This window comes from Globicephala melas, chromosome Y, assembly GCF_963455315.2.
Source record: "Globicephala melas chromosome Y, mGloMel1.2, whole genome shotgun sequence".
NCBI classification, from domain to species: Eukaryota; Metazoa; Chordata; class Mammalia; order Artiodactyla; family Delphinidae; genus Globicephala; species Globicephala melas.
In genome coordinates this window covers 3,605,982-3,628,423 of record NC_083336.1, presented here as the reverse complement: position 1 = coordinate 3,628,423, position 22,442 = coordinate 3,605,982, and the positions used below count along the sequence as shown (strand labels likewise).

The following is a 22,442-nucleotide window of genomic DNA, read 5'->3' as shown; positions in this document are numbered from 1 at the left end:
AGTACTTTTGAAAAGTTGGTCAGCCAGCATGACAAGGGCATTTGTATGTGATACAGACAAATCATGTCTAAATGATTAACATGCCTAAATCGTGTCGTTTAGAGCAGCCGATTCCTCATCCAGACCTTCTAAAAAGATGGAGTTAAGCAAAGAATCATCTTGGTGGTTAAACAATGATTCGGGTGTCATGCCGTAATATTGTTTAAAAGTTTCCTTGAACCTCTCATAGTGATCCAGGATTGATTCATCTCGTGTTTGTTTACGTTGCTGAATCTTTGACCAGTCGGCAGTTTTTGGAAAAAGCTCTGTGATAATTCTGAGTAATTTGTGAGCTAACTCCTTGCATTCACCTTGAGCCTGTGGGCTGTATAAATCAAAATTTGTTAAGGGGTCTCTCCATCCTGCTTTCTCTACTTATTCCTTTGTTTGACTTTTAGAAACTAATAGCTGTATTACTTGATACAAATCGGAAAACCTGAGCTCATAGGTTTGGACGATTAGCTCAAATTCCTTAGCAAATCCCAATGGATCTTGACTACATTCGAGAAAGTCCTTAGCTAAACTAAGTTCTGCTCGGGTCCAGGATGTGTACGTAAGTGCAGAGTACAGTTCACCTCTTCCTGTAATAGGTTTCTCCTTCAAGGGAGCTATGAGTACTTCTGATCTTATGTCTTCCTTTCCCGGGGTAGGGGAAGCAGCAGGAGAATGGGTTGGTGGAAGAGAGAGAGAGCGCGTCTGGGTTAGGCAGTTTGGATAAAGGAGGATATAAAGAAGGAACGGAGTGAGAGACAAGGTTAACGCTATTGGCTTTTAAAAATTCTAGTAGCATTTTGAGCAACCTTTTGTTGATTTTTTGCGAAGAAGTTACTTTATCATTTCCCCTTTTAGACGCTTCTAAATACCAATTGAAATAAGCATTCCATTTCTGTTTGATCTTTTTCTAGCTGCATATGCAAAAAAAAATCCCCCGGTTTTCACGTGTCAAAACAGACCCAATTGGGCCATTTAAGGTTGAGATCTCTTAGTGTAATTGCCCTAATTCGGTTGGTCCTTGCAAGCGTGAGCTCCATACGTATTGCATGTGAATCTGGCTAGAGTGTTAGCGAGGAGGCTGGCTTTCTGACACTCCATGTTTCTCTGTTTGAGAGTATCTGTTTCCCATTTTAAAGTTGAATTTGTTGGGGATAAAATTTTCTAGTGAAATTGTGGGGTGGGCCAGTGTGCTGCTTGTGAGTCTAACTCCTCCGGGATTTTGCCTTAAAGTCGTTTTAGCTCCTTTTACGTGTCTTGGGTTTTCCCTCTGGTAGTGTAAAACCACCACAATGCTCAGAACTTATCCGTGCTCCCAGCAGAGCAAGCTTTCGTTAAAATGAGTGGGTTTCCGCATAGGGATGGTTGCACAGTACAAGGACTTGCCTCCACCACTGCTGCAAGTTAATTATAGAAAACCGGACATCTCAAGTGAATGAATGCAGCACTTTTCTACATAGGGGAAGATACAAGATTCTGGGCTCACTGAAAGCATTCCTTTGATATGCACCTTAGCTATCTAGGGTCAGAATCATGTTCTTTCCCATCCTGAGTCCCCTCTGGGTGCACCATGGGGGGCGGCTGTAGTGGCTGAGGGCTTGATGGTGGGCTTCCTGTTTTTATCTTGAGTTCCCTCAGGGCTCAGCACTGGGGGCAGCTGTAGTGGCTGATGGCTGTTGTTCACTGATATGGCAGGTGGCATCCTTAGTCCACAGCTTCATAAGTATTTTTAAAAAGTTAGGTATTTCCTTTGAAGTCCTATTTGTTTATTATTTAGTTGCATTTTGGTTTGTTTCTTTTGTTGTTTATTTGGGATCCAGTTAACATCAAGTGTTCCATTTACTAAACATGATATAATTTCTTTTCTGATTTGAGAATACCTTATAGATATCATACCCTTTTCCAGTCAAATTCTTCAGTGTATTTTCCTAAAAACAATGATTCTGCCTCATTACCATAGTAATCAAAATCAGAAAATTAACTAATTAGTACTATTTTCAAATCTATAGACATATTTAAATTTAACCAATTGAAACACAAATATGGTTTAAAGAAAAAGAAAAAAAATTTTGTCAAGGTTCCAATAAAGGTTTATGCTTTGCTTTTACCTCTCAAGTTCCTTTATCTTCATTATTCTGGAACATTTTTGTCTTTTATGACCTTAACATGTTTGACAAATTCAGGCCCATTATTTTGTGGGATGTCCCTCCATGTGGCTTTGTCTGATTTTTCCTCATTAGATTCAGGTTTGTGTTTTTGGCAGAAATATCTAGAAGTGACGTTGAGTCATATGTGTACTATCAGGAGACACATGTTGTGAATTTGCTATACTGCTAAAGAAGTCAGCTTTATTTATGTTGTTAAAATGACGTCTGTCAACGTTTCTCCACAATAAAATTAATATTTTTCCCTTGTAGTTAATAAGTGTCTTGGGGGGAGATCGTCCCCCTTAATTTTTAAAAGTAAATTTTTTGTTATAAGTTTGGAATCACAGCTTTGTTTTCCTGTCCTCTGTATCATAATCCAACACTGTCATTTATTTTGATGCTAGTTTTATGCTTTTAAAAGAAAACATGAAGTTGTGAGTTTCAGTCTTTGCTAAAAATCCTGAAGCAGTCCTAGGAAACCATGTCCCTAGAGAGCAAACAGTTTATAGATCTAAAAATCAAAATACCGGTCAATTTTAGTCCTATTTGATTTATGTGAATGGATCCATAGTACAAGTGTCTGATTTTAAGTTTTTTTTACATTACTTTATTGTAAACTCCTAGATTTAATCATGCCATTCTCTTTTCACAGCCAGTTCTTTAGCCTAGGTCTGAGGTCCTCAACCTGATAATCATATGCCAAACAAAGTATATGGATTTTTTTCTTGGGGAGAGGATCCATAGGCTTCGGTATATCTTTAACGGATCATTATGGGAACTTTTTGCATAAATTGCCTTTATTTTCCACCCACATTAGTTTATTTTTCATTTCAGCCTCAGATTGATTCCCTTAAACATCTTTCCCTTAGGTCATCACTTTGCTTAGGATGCTGTATCTTTTTTCTGACTCATCAGTGCAAACCTAGGTACTTTATCCTAACTTGCAGACCTGCTATTAGCTAAATAGATCTAATAGGCTTTTTATGGCTTCCCCCAACCCCCTAGTCTTTTTGGTGCCACTTTAAAATTTTCTCCTGAATTTTTACATTTGCTTTGTGCCCACTCTATGCCATTTCAGACTGCGTTCTTTTTCCTTTTATGTCGCACATTACTCAGATTTTCTTCTTGATGATTTTCCCGTAGTAATTCATCCTGAATTCCGTGAGTATTGACATATTACAGTCAATACTACACTGTTGCATATTGTTTTCATGTTTCTTTGGAATTCTTCAGGTATTTAATGCGTGTAACTGATCTGCTCAATGGATGATACATTTATTGATAGCAGGGACAATATATAGTTTTCTTTAATTTTTGTAGATACCAGTACCTACTCTCCATATCTATTCTTTCCTCAAGTATTTATTGAACACCTGTTATGTACCACCGATTGCACATGCAACAGCACAGAAAAGAAACAGCCCTGCTTTCAAGAGCATGCATGCCAGAGACCAAATAAATCAGTAAAGTGTAATACTGATTCTTTTGAGCTTTTAAAGCTTTATTAAGTTTTTTATTGTGGCAAATATATAACATAAAATTTACCTATTTAACCCTTTCAGGTGTATAATTTAGTGGCATTAAGTACGTTCATAATGTTGTACAGTCATTGCCATGACATTTCCAGAACTTTTCCGTCATCTCAAACTGAAACTCTGTACCCATTGAATAGTAACTCCCAGTTCTTCCCAAACCAGGTCTTAGTAAACACTGTTCCACTTTCTGTTTCTATGAGATTGCCTAGTTTGGCTACCTGCTATAAATGCGGTCATACAATATTTATCATTTTGTGTCTGAATTATTTCACTTAGCATATGTCTTCAGCGTTCATCCATGTTGGTTGCATCAGAATTTCCTTTCTTTTTAAGGCTGAACAATGTTCCTCTGTACATATGTGACACATTTTGTTTATACATTCATCTGTCGATGTACACTTGAGTTGCATCCATCTTTTGGCTATGATGAATAATGTTGCTAGAAAATTGTTATACAAATATCTGTTTCAGTCCCTGCTTTCATTTCTTTTGGGTATATACCTAGAGATAAAAATGGGTCATCATATGGTAATTCAACAGTAAATGTTTTAAGAATCCATCATATTTTCTTCTACAGTGGCTGCACAATTTTGCATTCCTGTGAGCAGTGCACTTGAAGTTCCATTTTCTCCCAGTCTTTGCCAAAACTTGTTATTTTCTGCTTCTTTCACAATAATTATCCTAATGGATGTAAAGTAGTATTCGTTGTGGAATTGCTTTTTATTTCCCTAGGGATTCATAGTGTGATCATATTTTCATGTAGCTTAATGGCTCTTTGTATATCTTCTTTAAGTTCTTTGCCAGTTTTAAAATCAGATTTGTTTGTTTTTGACTCATAGGAGTTCTTCAGATATTTTGGATATTAATTCTTTACTGGATACCTGATTTGGGTATATTTTCTCCCATTCAGTGGGTTGTCTTTGAGGTCTGTTGATTGTGCCCTTTTTACTTTTGTGGCCTGTGCTTTTGGTGTCATATCTAGAACATCATTGCCACGTTGTGGCAAGTTTTCCTCCTCTCTACTAAGATGGAAATTAATGGCTATAAACTCTTACCTTACAAAGGAAGAAATATCTCAAATCAACAAACCAAAACCTTACAACTTAAAGAACTAGAAAAGAGGAGCAAATAAATGACAACTAACACAAGGAAGGAAATAATGATTAAACCAGACATAAATAAAATAGAAATCAACGCTGCTGACAGCCCTCCTGACCTAGGACTTGAGTTGCATAATTGTGAAAAAATACTTTTCTGTTGTTTAATCTCCCTAGTCTGTGGTATTTTTTTAATAGATCTTTATTGGAGTATAATTGCTTTACATTGTTGTGTTAGCTTCTGCTGTATAACAAAGTGAATCAGCTATATGTGTGCATACATCCGCATATCCCCTCCCTCTTGCGTCTCCCTCCCACCCTTTCTACTCCACCCTTCTAGGTGGTCACAAAGCAGGGAGCTGATCTCCCTGTGCTATGCGACTGCTTCCCACTAGCTATCTGTTTTGCATTTGGTAGTGTATATATAAGTCCATGCCTCTCTCTCACTTTGTCCCAGCTTACCCTTCCCCCTCCCCATGTCCTCAAGTCCATCCTCTACGTCTGCGTCTTTATTCCTGTCCTGCCCCTAGTTTCTTCAGAGCCTTTTTTTTTAGATTCCATATATATGTGTTAGCATACGGGTATTTGTTTCTCTCTTTCTGACTTACTTTACTTTGTATGACAGACTCTAGGTGCATCCACCTCACTACAAGTAACTCAATTCGTTTCTTTTTATGGCTGAGGAATATTCCACTGTATATATGTGCCACGGGTGCTTTATCCATTCGTCTGTCAGTGGATACTTGGGCAGGGAATCCTTTACTCACAGGAGGGAGCAACAGGGGCTGGGGCCCGGGTGGCCACGTTTGCGAGGCCTGCAGCTCCTCTCCCCACACAGTTCTATCCATACTACTTTGTGCCTGACTTTTAGCTTTGTTTTTTTCTATACCTGTAATTTTTATGTCCTTATCATAAAATAACACAAGATATTATAACCACTTCCTTCAGTTTTGATTTAGAATTCATCTATTGATATATTTTTAAAATGTATTCATTTGTTGATAGAACAAGAGTTAACACTATGTAGCAGGCACTCTTCCAGCCACTGGAGATAAATCCCTGCCCTCCTAGGAGTATCATAACTTCTATTAAAATTTTGAAAATTTGTATACGAACATATATTATGGAAATTCAAATTCTGATTGTTCTTTGAACAAGGAAAGCCATCATTGATATGAGAGCTTCCTGCCAGCTTTCCGTGTCTGCATATCACCTTCTAACATAATTTTTTCCATGCCCACCCAGGGAGAAGATAACATTTTTCACGAGACCACGGGCTAACATACCCCTGCTGCCGGTTGATGCTGTTTGCTGGAGTATTTATCTGCCTATTTTATTTCTGCGAAGTTCTAAAATTGTCTAGCTAAAATTGTCTTTCAAATATGTGTGCAAAGTTATTAATATACAATTTTTTTTCGAAAGTCTATAAATATGTATTTTTTGATAGTGACAGGAGCAGGGCTTGGCTTTTCCTTGTTGTTAAATTAACATCTCAAACAGGTTATTTTATAAAAGAGTAGCTGTTGTGTGAAGATTCGACAGTTTCCATGCTGTTTTCTTTGACTTGAAGGGTGGAAGACAGAAACTCAGGCAAATTCACTCTATTGTCATTTATTCATGGTTCTTTTCTTCCTCCTTGAAGGAGAATACTGACTTTAAGATGTATTTTAAGACTGAAACTTGGTTCTTCAGTATTTGCCATGTGGTAGAATGGATCTTTGGGGCCGGTTTTGTGTTCTGACATCGGAAATGCAAACACTATGTGCTGAACTCGTCACTCGTCCCGTTTCTCCTGTGTGCATTTATCATGTATAGTGTACACTTTCGCACCCTTTATGTTTTGTTAAGATGCCACCTTAGGGGCTCAGTCCTAAGTCAGTGCGGGGTGCGCTTTGTGGAGCTTGGTCTCCCGCGCAGGCTGGGCACCCATAGCCCCTGGTTTCCGTGCACCCTTCCGTGCCCACCCCGGGTCTGAGGCTGGTCACGAAGCCCCCGGCAGGCACACAGCCCACCCTCACCCGGCCTCGGCAGCCCCGCCTGCCTTTCCAGTCCGGCCCATCTGATCCTGACCAACAAGGAGGGCAGTGGTGGAGCTTCTGCTCTGCTGCTCTGCCCTGCAGGAAAGTGAAAATAGAAGAAGGAAGGTGTGTTTTCACTGAGTCACTGGATCCGCTGATGGATAGAGCAGTCACGACATGGACACGATAACCTTTGAAGGCGCTTTCTTGAGGAAGCCAGCTTCCGTGGGAACTACAGCTACCAGGCGAGTCACTCACAGGAGAGCATGTGCTTTCGCTCAGAAGGCCCCCCGCCCCATGCTGGAGTCTTGCCAACATTTCTTAAGAAATCTTAGAACTAGCTCATGAGGAAAAATATTTTTATTCAATAAAAGGGTACAACTATTCTTTGAATTGCCAAGTGATATAAATATTTTGCCTAATATATACTTACTATATTTAAAAGGCACTCTTCTTCATGAAGCTTTGGATGAGTAAACAAGATCAGTCACAAAATGTGAAAGAAAGAAAGACAGAAAGAACATACAACTCTTCCTGTAGCTTTCTTCTCCCTCTTTTCCGTTGAAAATATGGACAATAGAGTTTGTAAGTAGTACTAAGACTGAAAACTTTATGCTATTCACAGTTGTCATCTGTTGCTATGTGTTTCTAATCTTTGTTTTGATTTTTTTTCCCTCGTCAATTTCTTAGTGTATGTACTGGCAGTGGAAGTAGAGACTCACAAAACATTCCTTAGTAGAATTAGCAGCCAAGCAGACAGCATGGGTAAGCAAGTGAGGACAGTTAGGCCCTCTCTAACTTCCCTGAGCTATTTGAAACTTTAAAATCAAACAAAGAACTGTCTACCACGGGACTCTAGAGGATGCAAATGGCAAGTTATTTATATCTGAGGTACAGTCTCCATTCATGTGGGGAGGCTTGCAGAATGCATTTTCTCTGTGCTTCTTCTTAGCAGCTGTGCCAGCATAGAAATGCCCCAGACAGGTGCTTTTGAATAACACTGAATAACATACTCCTCTCCACCCTCTATCCCCAGCTCAAACAGATTTCCATTTGGAAGTGTTTCCCTGATAGAGAGCTGGGGGATTTTTGTTGTTTTAAATCCCATCTTAGCCAAATGCAGCTTCTATGGCCGTGCAGTGGCCTCTTACATTTGCCACTTCTCTGTTTTACTTCTCCATGCTCTGCCTTGCATGTGATTGCTTTTATAAGATCATAGTAAGGAAGTAAAATCGAGACCAATGAAGAAAAGTTCTGTGCTGCCTGTGGAGGACCCCTTTTTGAGTGTTCATTGTTCATGCTGGACAAGACAAATGGTCTGTGTTAGAGGCTGTGGTGGAGCAGATGGTGGGCTTGATTTTGCAACTTCTGATCAATTAAGACTGTCAGGAGCATATCCCACATGAACGAAAAGTTAAGTCCTGTTGCCTTATGTTTATCTTTGTATATCCTTAAGTTTTGTGTCCCCATGATGAAGTGATATAAAATACTATATCTTCCTCAATTAAAATTTAGAACTCAGTCATTCATATGTTTTTTCATGTATTCATTCCTTTATTAATAAAACATATTTACTGAACACCTGCTACTTACCTGGCACTATTGTAGGCCCTAGAATAAATTCCTGACGTCGTGGGAGCATCATAAACTGTATGACATAATATGTTTATATGTTTCCTTTGTCATTAAGAAAACTGCCCTATTTTATTGGCAGTCTTACTCAGGGTAGTCAGAGTCAGAGGTAGATTACAAATGTTGATATCCCTTTTCAAGAAACTGTCAGAATGCTGCCACCAGCTTCTTTTAAAACAGAGCTACAAGTAAACTAATTTTTTCTTCCTATGATCACTGAATTGTCAAACTTTGGTTGAAAACTCCTTAAATAAATATTCTTCTGTTGTGGGAATAAGTAATAATCAATATTCCTCTCTTTGCTTATGTCACCATTTCCTCCGATTTGTATTGTTTGAAAGTATTTCTTAAAATTAGAGTTCTTAAAACAGAGTGGAAATATATTTTAAAATTCCTTTTAAGTTTTGGAGAACTATAAATGTATAAAAATAGTAAAATAAATCCCTATGGTCCTCTGACCAAATTTCAACATGGATCAGTCATGGCCAAATTTGTTTCTCTTACACTTCCATTCACTTCTCCTCATATTTGGAAGCAAATCCCACACACAATATCATTTTGTCTGTAAATATTTCAGCTGCCATCCTATAGTAATCCAGGGTTTTCCAAAAGTCTCCTCATTAAATTAAACTCATGGTTGAAAAGCTTGTTAGGAATAAAAAAAGACATTGATTTCACCTTTTCACTGATTTCTGTGTTAGGAAGAACCTTGGATGAAGACCAAAGTAACATATTTCTTATTTTAAATCAAACTATCATAGCGTTCTATTGACCTTACTTTATTTTATCTTACTTTATTATTTTTTAAATTTTATATATCCTGAATCTTTCATCCCTGTGAGATTTCCTTTGTCTCACTCTTGGGCTGCAGGCCAGAGGCCTGCAAGCCCTAGGCCTGCAAACCCTGCACTTGCCCAGCTTTAAGACCAAAGAAAGAGCCTGGGGTCAGCAAGGTAGACATCAGTGGTTTAATGGCTGGGGGCGGGGCTTACACATCTAAGCAAGGTCCTGGAGCAACACCCCATTATGTGCAGCTCACAGCAGGCAGGACTCCTGGGGTAGGGGGAAGGTTACCAGTTATAGGTGGAATTGACAGCAGGTCGGCTCATTAGTTACCAGGGAAACTAGTAGAGGGGCACACCCCTCACTGCCCCTTTGTTAAGCTATCCTGGTAAAGGTGTTCTGATCTAAAGCTACAGCAATCACTAGCTGGGTCAGGGGCAGGTATGTAGGACAAAGTCAATCATGTGAGTAGGGTGTAGGCGAAGCAGGCACCGGTCCAGCAGGGGATGTACAGAGAGCAAGAGGACAGCCATCTGGGGGATCTGATCATGCAGATGGGATAATAATTAGGTGGTGGTTTCAGTTGGCTTTGCTTTTACACTTTATATCGGTTTTCTTTGCTGTGTGAGATAGTACGCGAAGTGAGGAAGTTAACTGTGGGTACAAAGGGAATCCTGCACTTGGTAACTCATATGCTTGTACCGTTCAATACCCAGGTTGTCTCATCAAGGTGAAGGACACCGTACTGATTGATTTAGGGACTGGCAAGATACCCAACTTTATCAAATTGGACACAGGTAAGTATTTGTTTCCTTTCTTCCCTCCCAACCTTCTCTCTCTTTCTTCCTTTTTCCTGTTGCTCCTTCTATTTTACTTGTACCCTACCTTGATTAGATAGAACTGCAATGTGGAAGTCAGAGAGATAAGTGACGGTTGCTTCTGGCAGAGATGTTCTCCTTGAGTCCCATTCTCATCCCAGTCCACACATTTAGGACGAGAAGTTGCCAGACGGTCTCTTGAACTTGACGCTAAACAGTTGTGAGACTTCCCTTTGGGCTGCATCCATCAGCCCAGTCTCTGCAGGTTAGCTATATAAACTACAGTTGGCCACGAGAGGGAAACTTTGTGTTTCGACTCTGATGACTTTAGGTGAGTTCCTTGAGGTAAAGGGCTAAAGGTGTCCGAATAACCTTAACCTAGTGTTGATGAAATGTTTCTCTGCAGAGTTGTTTCCCCTCTCCACTCCTCAGATTCCTCTGACAGAGGTTCACATCCAGTGTTAGCTGGTATCTGATGTGCTAATGAAGTACAATATTTTCCCCAACTGGTTTTAACAAAAATACCACAAAATATAGAAAGACTGAAAAAATAGGACAAGGACAAATAACCGATGGCAGCTTATTTTCTGCCTACCTGCAAATGATTGTTAACATCTTGTTCTATTGCTTTTACATTCTTTCTTTCTTTTCCTGTGCCTGTGTTCCCTTCCCCACGTGGATCCAAGGACCAGCCAATGTTCTCACACACAGTTTTCTGTAGTGTCTCTTTGGGACTCTTTTAACCTGAGTTTTCCTCCCTGTTTTGAATTTTAAAGAGTGCAGGCTTCCTGTCTAATTCAGTACTCCACAGTCTGGGATTGTTCAAGTATTATTTCACCATAAGGACTTTGCACCTGTGCTACCTGCACTCCTGATTATTTACTACTCACCTGGAAATTGTAGACCAGAATACTTCACTGGTGTCAAAGTTCTTTTCCTTAAGTGAAAACATTGCGAGTGGATATTAGTGTTGGGGGTCACGCTTATGACACCTAAACCTGTTGCTTGATTTCAACATGACAACAAAAGAGATAACCAAACATGATGTGCCTCCCAGTGGCAGTGCACGATACCTCTCGTGAGGAATTCTTGTCAAAAAGGAGAACAGACTCAAACGTGGATGAAAAGAGAGAGGAGAGCATAAATTGGAAGAGACTAAGAAACCTAGCAGTCCGATGCAGTTGCTTGCCTTTTAGAGAGGAGTACCAGAATATTTCAGGTTCAAATGATCTGTGGCTGGGCATTTGTTTCAGAATGACCCAGTGCAGGACTGCTTAGGTAAAGATGAATCAAGGCTGGCCGTGGGTTAGAAAATGTTGAAGCTGGGGGTGCGTACATGGGGACTCGTTATTCTTATTTTCTCAACTTTTGCAATCCTTTGAAAATAATTTTTGAAGTTGAATTGTATGTCCTATTTCCAATTAAAGTAAACGTTATTTATTAAATTAAATTTCCAGTTAAAATTTAACTTTACAGATTTTCCCCCCAACTAAACTTTGTTTTACATATATCTGTATCTCTTTCTCTTGTGATGAAACTCCTGGTATTAATTAAGTTACTTAGTTTTATAAACAGTACACATAAAATAACATGAAAATTGCAAAGCCAGTTTTCCTAGGGACAAGAAATCCACTGAGTGGAGACAAAGGTGTTTTTGTAGTTCTTTTTGACCCTGGAATTATATTCCTGGTATTACTAACGTGGTATTGGTAGATTACGAGCAGTGGCAGTGTTAGATTGTCATCCTCAATACCACACCCTGATATCTGATACCACTTGCAAGTTTGTGGGTGGGAGGGTTCCCCAAACCACACCCGGATTTAATAACACTTTAGAACAACTTGCAATACCCACTGAAGGCTGTTACGCTCACGGTTACAATTTATTATAGGGAAAGGATACCGATTAAAGTCAGCCAAGGGAAGAGGTGCAGTAGGGCAGGGTCTAGGAAAGCTACACACACAAACCTTCCAATTGTCTTCTCCCAGTGAAGTCATGGATGTTGCTCAGTATTCCTGGCTGTGACGTGTGACAGCAGACATGAAGTTTGGTCAACCAGACAGACCCACCCAAGCCTTAGTGTCCAGAGTTTTTATTGGGGCTCAGCCATGTGGCTGACCACCCCTGTGGCTGATCCTAGCCTCTGGTCCCTTCAGTGGTAGAGCTAATACCCAATGGCCCCAAGTCCCTACCATATATCACACTGTTAGACTGTCAAGTGTAGCCGGAAGCCCCCAGGTCACCAGAAACACTGTTACCAGGCTGGATGTTCTAAGAGCTAAGAGGTCACCTCTTGGGGCTGAGGAAGGCAAAGACTAGAAGTCTCTTTACTACTCACCATTTTCTCTATGCTTGGTTAACAGCGTGTTGTTGGATAGGCTTGTTTGCTTCTGTTTGCAGTATGAGGTTGTGTTCCTCTTTTTTTTCCCTGTTCATCCACATCCTTTGAATATGTAAGACCAATTTGATTGGATCAGAAGTGAAGAAAACAGTATGGAAAAGTATAATCAAAAAAGTTTCAGGACTTCTCTGATGGCACAGTGGTTAAAAATCTGCCTGCCGATGCAGGGTACACGGGTTTGATCCCTGGGCTGGGAAGATGCCACATGCCCTGGAGTAACTAAGCCCATGCGCCACAACTACTGAAGCCTGTGTGCTCTAGGGCCAATGTGTCATAACTTCTGAGCTGGTGTGCTGCAACTACTGAAGCCTGCGGGCCTAGAGCCCATGCTCCGCAACAAGAGAAGCCACTGCAACGAGAAGCCCGTGCACCACAACGAAGAGTAGCCCCCGCTCGCCACAACTAGAGAAAGCCTGTGCGCAGCAACAAAGATCCAATTAAATTTATTATTAATTTAATAAATTAAATTTATTTAATTTTAATAATAAAATAAAATTTTAAAATAGGTTTCCTCTAAGGAAGTGGGTTCTTGATCCTGATCTGCCATTCTTTCTACCAAACTGTATTTCCAGTAATTTCTTTCATGATAGTAGAAACAAGTTCAAAGCTCATGCTTGACCCACTAGAAGGTTGGCATGGTGGAGACAGTCTTGGTGCTTAATTAGATATAGTGTCCAGGAATGTTGGGTGTGATATTCTTTATATGTCCTTTTATATTTGTCAGTTTTTGCAGTATCTACTTGAAGCTTGTTAGAACACACAAATTTAAAATACAGTATCTCCCTGGTAGTTCACCTCTTATAGCATCCTTTTGTTTAGCATTCATGCAGCATATCAGTTTCTTTCCAGATATTTGATATCTGTAGATCGTAGGTAAACCTGACCTGTATTTTATTTTTTGATGCTGGCTTTTTGTGTGGCCCATTTAAGGTTTGAGATATATATTTATATGTGTGTATATATATATATACACACACACACACACATATATGTATCACTTTTTATGGTGCTTTCTGCTTGTCCTGCCTCTTCTGTGTACAGCTATTTCCCCCACTCCCTTTCCCTTTCATAGCTTTCCTGGATTGATTATTTTGTAATGTTCCAACTTTTTAAAAATTTTTTTATATTCCTCTTTTGGTATTGTGGTAAAATACACATAAAGCATATTTATTTTAACCATTTATAAATATACAGTTCAGTGGCATTAAATACAGTCACAGTGTTGCGTAACCATCACCACTGTCTATAACCAAAACTTTTTTCTTTTTTACATCCTTATTGGAGTATAATTGCTTTACAGTGGTGTGTTAGTTTCTGCTTTATAACAAAGTGAATTAGTTATACATATACATATGTTCCCATATCTCTTTCCTCTTGCGTCTCCCTCCCTCCCACCCTCCCTATCCCACCCCTCCAGGCGGTCACAAAGCACCGAGCTGATCTCCCCATGCTATGCGGCTGCTTCCCACTAGCTATCTACCTTACGTTTCGTAGTGTATATATGTCCATGCCTCTCTCTCACTTTGTCACAGCTTGCCTTTCCCCCTCCCCATATCCTCAAGTCCATTCTTGAATGGGTCTGTGTCTTTATTCCTGTCGTACCCCTAGGTTGTTCACGACACTTTCTTTTCTAAAATTCCATATATATGTGTTAGCATACGGTATTTGTCTTTCTCTTTCTGACTGACTTCACTCTGTATGACAGACTCTAGGTCTATCCACCTCATTACTGATAGCTCAATTTCGTTTCTTTTTATGGCTGAGTAATATTCCATTGTATTTATGTGCCACATCTTCTTTATGCATTCATCTGATGATGGACACTTAGCTTGTTTCCATGTCCTGGCTATTTTAAATAGAGCTGCAATGAACATTTTGGTACATGACTCTTTTTGAATTATGGTTTTCTCAGGGTGTATGCCCAGTAGTGGGATTGCCGGGTCATACGGTAGTTATGTTTCCTGAATGATTTTAAATATTAGCCATTTCTGATACTGCTATTTAAAAGGTAACTGTAGGAATTGTAGCATGCATATTGAAACCACCAAAGTTCAAAATTGTTTCTCCTCTTCTGGGAAAATAGGTCTTGAGAATACCACACCCCTCTCCTCTTTAACTTCTTGGAGCTTGAGTGGTTTCTGGCCATGTTCTGGAAAATTAGGTTTTCCTTCCTCTCTCCTCTCTTTTCTGGGACTTGGATTTAGCCTGTGTTAGGTCTTTCCACATTAGTCACGTTCATCCATACTTCTGTTTTTCACCTTTTTGTCTTTCCGTGGTGAGTTTAGGGCAACTTTTTCTCATCATCCACCATTTTTCTAATTTGCTCTTCAACTGAATGTAAATACATTCTTTAAACCCATTCTATTTGGTTTTTAATTTCAGCTACTGCATTTTTCATTCCTAAAAGTTCTTCTTGATTGTTTTTCAAATCTGCTTGGTCGCTTTGCCAAGATTGTCTTTTATCCTTGTAGATACTTTCAGTGAAGTTCCAAATTCTGAAGTCTGTTTGAGCCTGACTTCTGCGGGTGCTGGTTCTTAATCATGCTGTCTTAGTTCCATCTGTGCTGGACAGTGTATGCAAAATATAATTAGTAAGAATATTTAGAGGCCTAGGACAATGGCTTCCTTCTTAGATAATGTGCATTCTGATCTCTCTGGTCTCTGGGGTGTCTGTCAGCTTGAAATCCCCTTGATCAAGGCTTGAGATTCCCTGTGCTGACCAGGCAGTGTGAAATTCATTTGTTTTTAAGTTCTAAGGAAGATGGGATTGTTTTCAGCTCAGCTGTTTGTGAGGCTATGGCCCTTTGGGGCCCAGCTAGTTGTGGGCAGGGTCTCCTATTAGACTGAACTTTACCCTGAGACTTAACTTTGGGCTTTGATTTCTATTCCTGTTTCCTTAAGAGGTCATCAAAAAGAAAGCTGATAGGGCTTCCCTGGTGGCGCAGTGGTTGAGAGTCTGCCTGCCGATGCAGGGGACGCGGGTTCGTGCCCCGGTCCAGGAGGGCCCTGCATGCCACGGAACGGCTAGGCCTGTGGGCCATGGACGCTGGGCCTGTGCATCCGGAGCCTGTGCTCCGCAACGGGAAGGGCCACAGCAGTGAGAGGCCCACGTGCCGCAAAAAAAAAAAGAAAAAAGAGAAAGCTGATAGCCTTTATGAAAGAAGGAGAAGTTAATTACCTTGCTCTGAGTTCTTTTTGCTCCTGGTTTTGAGTCTGGAATTTCCTTTCTGTCTTCTCACCCCTTAGGTCCTTTTAGGAGGATTGGTAAGTTTTTTTCTTTTTTTTTCTTTTTGGCCACACTGCTTGGCGGGATCTTAGTTTTTCCACCAGGGATTAAACCTGTGCCTATAGGCCCAGAAAGTGTGAAAGTGTTGGTTCCTAAGCACTAGACCACCAGGGACCTCCCTCATAAGAAATGTTTTCATACATGGCTTGTAGTTTTTTTCAAAAGCAGGAAGTTTGATGCAGAAAAGCCTTGCCCACCATAACCAGAAATTGGAAGCTGGAGGATATTTTAACTGATGAGTCCCTGTGTACTCATCCTCTGTAGATGTGCTGTCCCTTTCATTCTCGTTGTGTTTGGTGTATGAGGAAGGACTTTGAGGTCAGAGGATGTACAGCAGTTCAAAGGGTGTTGGGTGCTCTAGTTTATTTAGCAAAACTAAAGAAGTTTGCAGGCCAAACTTTATACATGCAGACTGCTAGCAGGACCACTTTAGGTCTTGCTGAGGTAGACGCCCATGGTGGTATTGTGATCAGGATTAAGAATGGTCTCTACATACAGTCTGTTTTCCTGAGGGAATAGAGAGAAGAGCACACTGTGAAGTAAGAGTGTTGCCAGCCAGATCAGTAAACAAAGGATTTTGTGGCCCTCAAGCCATCAGCCACTGCAGCTGTCCCTGAAGGTGAACCCAGAAGGAACTCAAGATAAAAACAGGAAGCCCACCATCAAGCCCTCAGCCACTACAGCCGCCCCCAGTGGTGCACCCAGAGGGGACTCAGGATGGGAAAGAACATGATTCTGACCCTAGATAGCTAAGGTGCATATCAAACGAATGCTTTCAGTGAACCTAGGCTGTTGTATCTTCCCATACGTAGAAAAGTGCTAAATTCATTCACGAGAGATGTCTGGTTTTCTTTAATTAACTGTAATCTTTTGACATTCTAACTACCTGCTCTTTGTTACAAAACTCCTATACATCCAAAGTTTTCTGGGAAAGGCCAGAGAAAGAAAATCATTATCTTCCTCTGGTTTGGAGACACAAAACATGTAACATGGTCTTTTAATCAAGGATCCTTCGGACAGAGCCTGAAATTCATTTTCTTCAATCATAGATCTCAAGACTGAGTCCCCAGTGAATTTGTGACCCCACAATGGAGATCTAATGGAGGTTTCTGGAGCAGTTGGCACATCTCTAGGAGACACATCTTGAATTTCAGAAGAAATATGTGCCATCTCAAATAAAATTTTCTTCAGCTACTTTTCTCACCTTGTTTTTCAACCCTGCGAGTTCACATGCTGCTTTGGCAGACCTACACAGATAAACCGTCTAGACCATCACAGTGGTTCTCAACCTGAGTAGCTGTGACACCACAAGATGACTGGTCTCCTAGCAATTAAAGTGTAACATTCAGCCAGTGTTCACTTCCCTATGAAATTTATCCAGTTAAAGCAAGATATGGGCTGCTTACTTAAACAGTAACTTAAAAAAATGAGATCTGCAAAATCTCTTTCCTAAAGAGTCTTAAACACATCACATAAATAAATCCATTTCGTTTCTGAAATAAAAGTGATTTCTCTCCCTTCTACACACATACTCTTAGCGCCAGTAGTGTTCCCAAGCCACACTTTGGTCTGCTCGCCTGTGTGCAGTAAAGCCAATCTACTTACACCCGGTTGTGGTGAAGGTAAGTGTAGCCTTTATTGCAGGTGCCAAGCAAGGAGTCCAGGCAGCTAGTGCTCAAAAGGCCTGAACTCCCTGCAGGCTTTCAGGGAAAGGCTTTTAAAGACAGGGTGAAGGGGGTGGGTTGTGGGTTGCATGATCAGCTCGTGGACATTCTTCTGATTGGTTGGTGGTGAGGTCATTGTGAGTCAGCGTCATCAACCTTCTGGTTCCAACCAGTCTGCAGTCTGTGTGCTTGTGGGCAGCATGAAGTTAACTTCTCCCACCTGGTGGGGGTTTCAGTATCTGCAAAACAGCTCAAAGGGCATGGCTCAGAATATGATTTATAGTCCTGGAGGAGGAACTAAAGGTCCTTCACTTTGTTTAATGGCTAAACTATTATTATTTGTGTTTTGCTTCACTGTTTTCCTCTCTTTCTGCGTATTCTGACTTCTCTGATTAAATTTGCTCTTTGGAACTTGAGGAAGGTCAAGGAGGGTAAAGTTTTTCTACAGACAAGGGCAGGCAGAGGACATTGTGGGGAGTGTCTGTTCCAGGAAGCCTCCATAGTTACAATGCCCCCCTTTTTTTTGATACCCCTCAGTCTTGAGGGACAGGTAGAGAAAAAGAAAGGGAATAAAGTTTTGGATAGAGAGGTTAATTATAAACATGGCAGAAGAACTCAGTTTTAGTTTCCATTTCTGTTTCAATTTTCCTGAACTCTTTGAGGGAATGGGGCAACAACCACTTTGGCTACCACCTAATGAAATGGAGCATAGACCTGCCTAATTTGGGAATGGACACAGAGCTGGAAATACTGCTGAGTTTCAAGTTTAGCATCAATATTTTGTAGTATGAAAACATTACTTCTCTCTTTGATTGTTTTGTTACAGCACCTGGACACACATTTGAAAATTAGCCAACATATTACAATGAGGATCATGATCAAAAAGAGTCCTCTAATTTTAGATGCAACCAGAAAAAATAAGGTTTGGAGTGTTTCCTCTTTAAATATATTCAGTAACCAAGTAAGCTTTTAAATTATTCTATATTTGGGTTTTTCATTTTTCCAGGGTTTTTATACATAATAGGAGCTATTGGCCACTAGTATCTCTCTCTGTGTCACTCTCTCTCTCTCTTCTTTTTTTGCCAAAATGTAATTTAAAGCAATTTTATTAGCTCATAGTATTCTGGCTGAATAATCTAGCACCTTTTGCTGGGAGGCTCTATCTTGAGTTGGCTCATTTGCCACTACTATTTCTAAAGTAGGAGATGGGTTTCACAGTTATGAAGAGACCTTGAGACCAGAAGGTTGCAGCTGGCAGCTGCTAACAGATACTGTTTTGAGAAAGGCTGGTAGTGTCCTTACATTTGATAAAGTTTAGGAAACTCAGGTTCTCAGTAGTATAAGAACATGTCTGAACTCACGTCAACAGTGGGCACCCAGCTCCATTTTGGAGGCTTGAACCACAGTTACTCCATTCTGATTTTTAAGTGTATCTTTCATTAATGGCTAAAGCCAATGCACAGTGCATGTTTTATAGGCCACAAACAGGATATTTCAGTTAGCTTAAATTTCATATTCAATCATGTATAAGCCAGAGTCACATTACCTGAGTATGTGAACATTTCCTCCATCATTTCCCCCTTTTGATTGCAAATCTTTCAGGAAAAAGCATTGATGATCAAAATATCTGTCCGTCGTTGCTGGGTTGTTTGAGATGCCTGCCCCAGGTCCAGATCATGTCCCTTGGTGCTAGGCCTCCTTCATATTGGCCTAGTTATCCACATTGGGGGAAAACTAATCAGATATCACAAACGTGTTCAGAAATGTGTTAAATGGGGAAACATTTTATAGGGTATACATTTTATCAATCATACCCAGTTGTCACATAAGCACTGTACCCGTGCTTCCAGCAATAAATTTAAAGCAAGCAGTGTTACATATCATGAGCAGTTATACTCTGTGAAAACTCCATTAGAGAATTATTTTCCTGTTTTAAACACTGAGGGTAACAAAATTATAGTAGAACAATAACTTTCAAAGTTGATAGGGAGACAAATATTTGGTAAACAGTAGTACAGTTGAATTCATAGGATGGGTCTTACAGGCCTGGCCCAGTTTCTTGTGTCAGCTGCCTACCATTGCTGTTGTCTTCTTCTCATGGTATGAATGTTGTTGGGAGTCAGCAGTCCTTTCTATTGACCAGTCCAATGCAAAGGCCCTTCTTAAGTGGGAAATATGAATTTAAGGGTTAATTCCCTTCAGTGTCTTTGTACATGAGGTACTTAAGAATACTCAATAGGGGTTATTTCAGCTAGGTTGGAGATAGTCCTTTAAATTATGCTTTTTTTAGTATGTGGGGTGTGTGATCAGCTCGTGGACATTCTTCTGATTGGCTGGTGGTGAGGTAATTGGGAGTCGGCATCATCAACATTCTGGTTCTAACTGGTCTGGGGTCTACGTGCTTGTGGGCAGCATGAAGTTAACTTCTCCCACCTGGTGGAGGTTTCAGTACCTGCAAAACAGCTCACAGGACATGGGTCAGAACATTATGTATAGCCCTGGAGGAGGAACTAAATGTCCTTCACTTTGTATAATGGCTAAGCTGCTATTATTTCTGTCTTGCTTTACTGTTTTCCTTTGTTTCCATATTATTCTCACTTCTCTGATTAAATTTGCTCTTTGGAACTTGGGGAAGGTCTAGGAGGTGAAAGTTTTCTACAGACAACAGGCAGGCATGGGACACTGAGGGGCAGGGGGAGGGTTGTCTGTTCCAGGAAGACCCCATAGGGTTCCGCTTGGTTAGAGTAGCATATGGCCTGGTAAATGGACGATGCAAAAAATGAGTAAAGCAAAACAAATGATAAATAGCTCTGTCAGTTTGGAACTGAAATATGTGCAGAACTTGTATACAAAAGAAGCATAGCCATGAAGACAGAAATCAGGTTAATTGCTGCCCGGACCTGGAAGAGGAGCGATTGGGAGTGCTATTTAAAGGGCATGTACTATTTATAGGGTGATGAAAATGTTTGAGAACTAGAGAGGTGATGGGTGCACAACATTCGGAAGATACTATATGTCATTGAATTGTATACTTCAAAATAGTTATTTTTATATTGTGTTTTAATTCAGTTTTTAAAGTTGAGTTGGATCTGTTATCACTGATTTCACAATATAAAGTTATTAATCTGTATATTCTATATAAGTCTAAACAAGATTAAAAACATTTTCATATTAGTGTAATAAACATGATTTTATTTAGCATGTCTGTAAATGTCTGATACATACTCATGAAGTATAAGATTTTAAGAGAAAGTAGTAGGTTTACCATTAAGGAGATCCTAAACAGTGGGAGATAACAAGTAAAAAGACAGTGTTATGAGTAGAGTAAATTTGTATATGTGTCTAAGAGGAAAATTACTTTTGCTGCAAGAGCCAAAGGATTTTTATTAAAAGATTATGTGGGGGTATCGGGAAGATGGCGGAAGAGTAAGACGTGGAGATCACCTTCCTCCCCACAGATACATCAGAAATACATCTACACGTGGAACAACTCCTACAGAACACCTACTGAACGCTGGCAGAAGACCTCAGGCCTCCCAAAAGGCAAGAAACTCCCCGCGTAACTGGGTAGGGCAAAACAAAAAAGAAAAAACAGAGACAAAAGAATAGGGACGGGACCTGCACCAGTGGGAGGGAGCTGTGAAGGAGGAATGTTTCCACACACTAGGAAGCCCCCTCATGGGCGGAGATGGCGGGTGGCGGAGTGGGGAAGCTTTGGAGCTGTGGAGGAGAGTACAGCAACAGGGGTGCAGAGGGCAAAGCGGAGAGATTCCCGCACAGAGGATCAGTGCCGACCAGCACTCACCAGCCCGAGAGGCTTGTCTGCTCACCCGCAGGGGTGGGCGAGGGCTGGGAGCTGAGGCTCAGGCTTCAGTCGGAGCGCAGGGAGAGGACTGGGGTTGGCGGGTGAACACACCCTGAAGGGGCTAGTGCTCCACGACTAGCCGGGAGGGAATCTGGGAAAACGTCTGGACCTGTGGAAGAGGCAAGAGACTTCTTCTTCCCTCTTTGTTTCCTGGTGTGTGAGGAGAGGGGATTAACAATGCCCCTTAAAGGAGCTCCAGAGACGGGCGCGAGCCTCGGCTAAAAGCGCGGACCACAGAGATGGGCATGAGATGCTAAGACTGCTGCTGCTGCCACCAAGAAGCCTGTGTGTGAGCACAGGTCACTCGCCACACCTCCCCTCCCGGGAGCCTGTGCAGCCCGCCACTGACAGCATGCCGGGATCCAGGGACAACTTCCCCGGGAGAACGCACGGTGCACCTCAGGCTGGTGCAACGTTCCACCATTCCACCGGCCTCTACCGCTGCAGGCTCGCCCCACACTCCGTGACCCTCCCTCCCCCCGGCCTGAGTGAGCCAGAGCCCCCAAAGCAGCTGCTACTTTAACCCCGTCCTGTCTGAGCAAAAAACAGACGCCCTCCAGCGACCTACATGTAGAGGCGGGGCCAAATCCAAAGCTGAGCCCCTGGGAGCTGTGCAAACAAAGAAGAGAAAGGGAAATCTCTCCCAGCAGCCTCAGGAGCAGCGGATTAAAGCTCCACAATCAACTTGATATACCCTGCATCTGAGCAATACCTGAATAGACAATGAATCATCCCAAAAGAGGTGGACTTTGAGAGCAAGATTTATGATTTTTCCCCCTTTCCCTGTTTTTGTGAGTGTGTATGTGTATGCTTCTGTGTGAGATTTTGTCTGTTTAGCTTTGCTTCCACCATTTGTCCTAGGGCTCTATCTGTCCATTTTTTTCGTAAAAAAATTTTTTTGAAATAATTTTTTATTTTAATAACTTTATTATATTTTATCTTTTCAATTTTATCCTTTCTTCCTTCCTTCCTTTCTTTTTCTTACTCTCTTTTTTCTTCCTTCCTTCCTTCTCTTTTTCCTTATTTTCTTTATTTTCTTCCTTCCTTCCTTTCTCTCTTTCTTTCTTTCTTTCTTTCTTTCTTTCCTTATTTCTTTCTTTCCTTCTTTCTTTCCTTTCTTCTCCCTTTTATTCTGAGCTGTGTGGATGAAAGGCTCTTGGTACTGC

The 22,442-nt window shown here is 40.9% G+C and overlaps 1 long non-coding RNA gene across 1 annotated transcript; it reads left to right on the top strand.

Moving 5' to 3' along the window:
- Window positions 1-6,869: 6,869 nt before the first annotated feature.
- LOC132594632 (uncharacterized) lies at window positions 6,870-17,419 on the top strand. The gene is made up of 4 exons (XR_009560817.2): window positions 6,870-7,072; window positions 7,273-7,412; window positions 9,959-10,039; window positions 16,797-17,419. It is a non-coding gene; the product is annotated as an uncharacterized lncRNA (long non-coding RNA).
- Window positions 17,420-22,442: the final 5,023 nt, after the last annotated feature.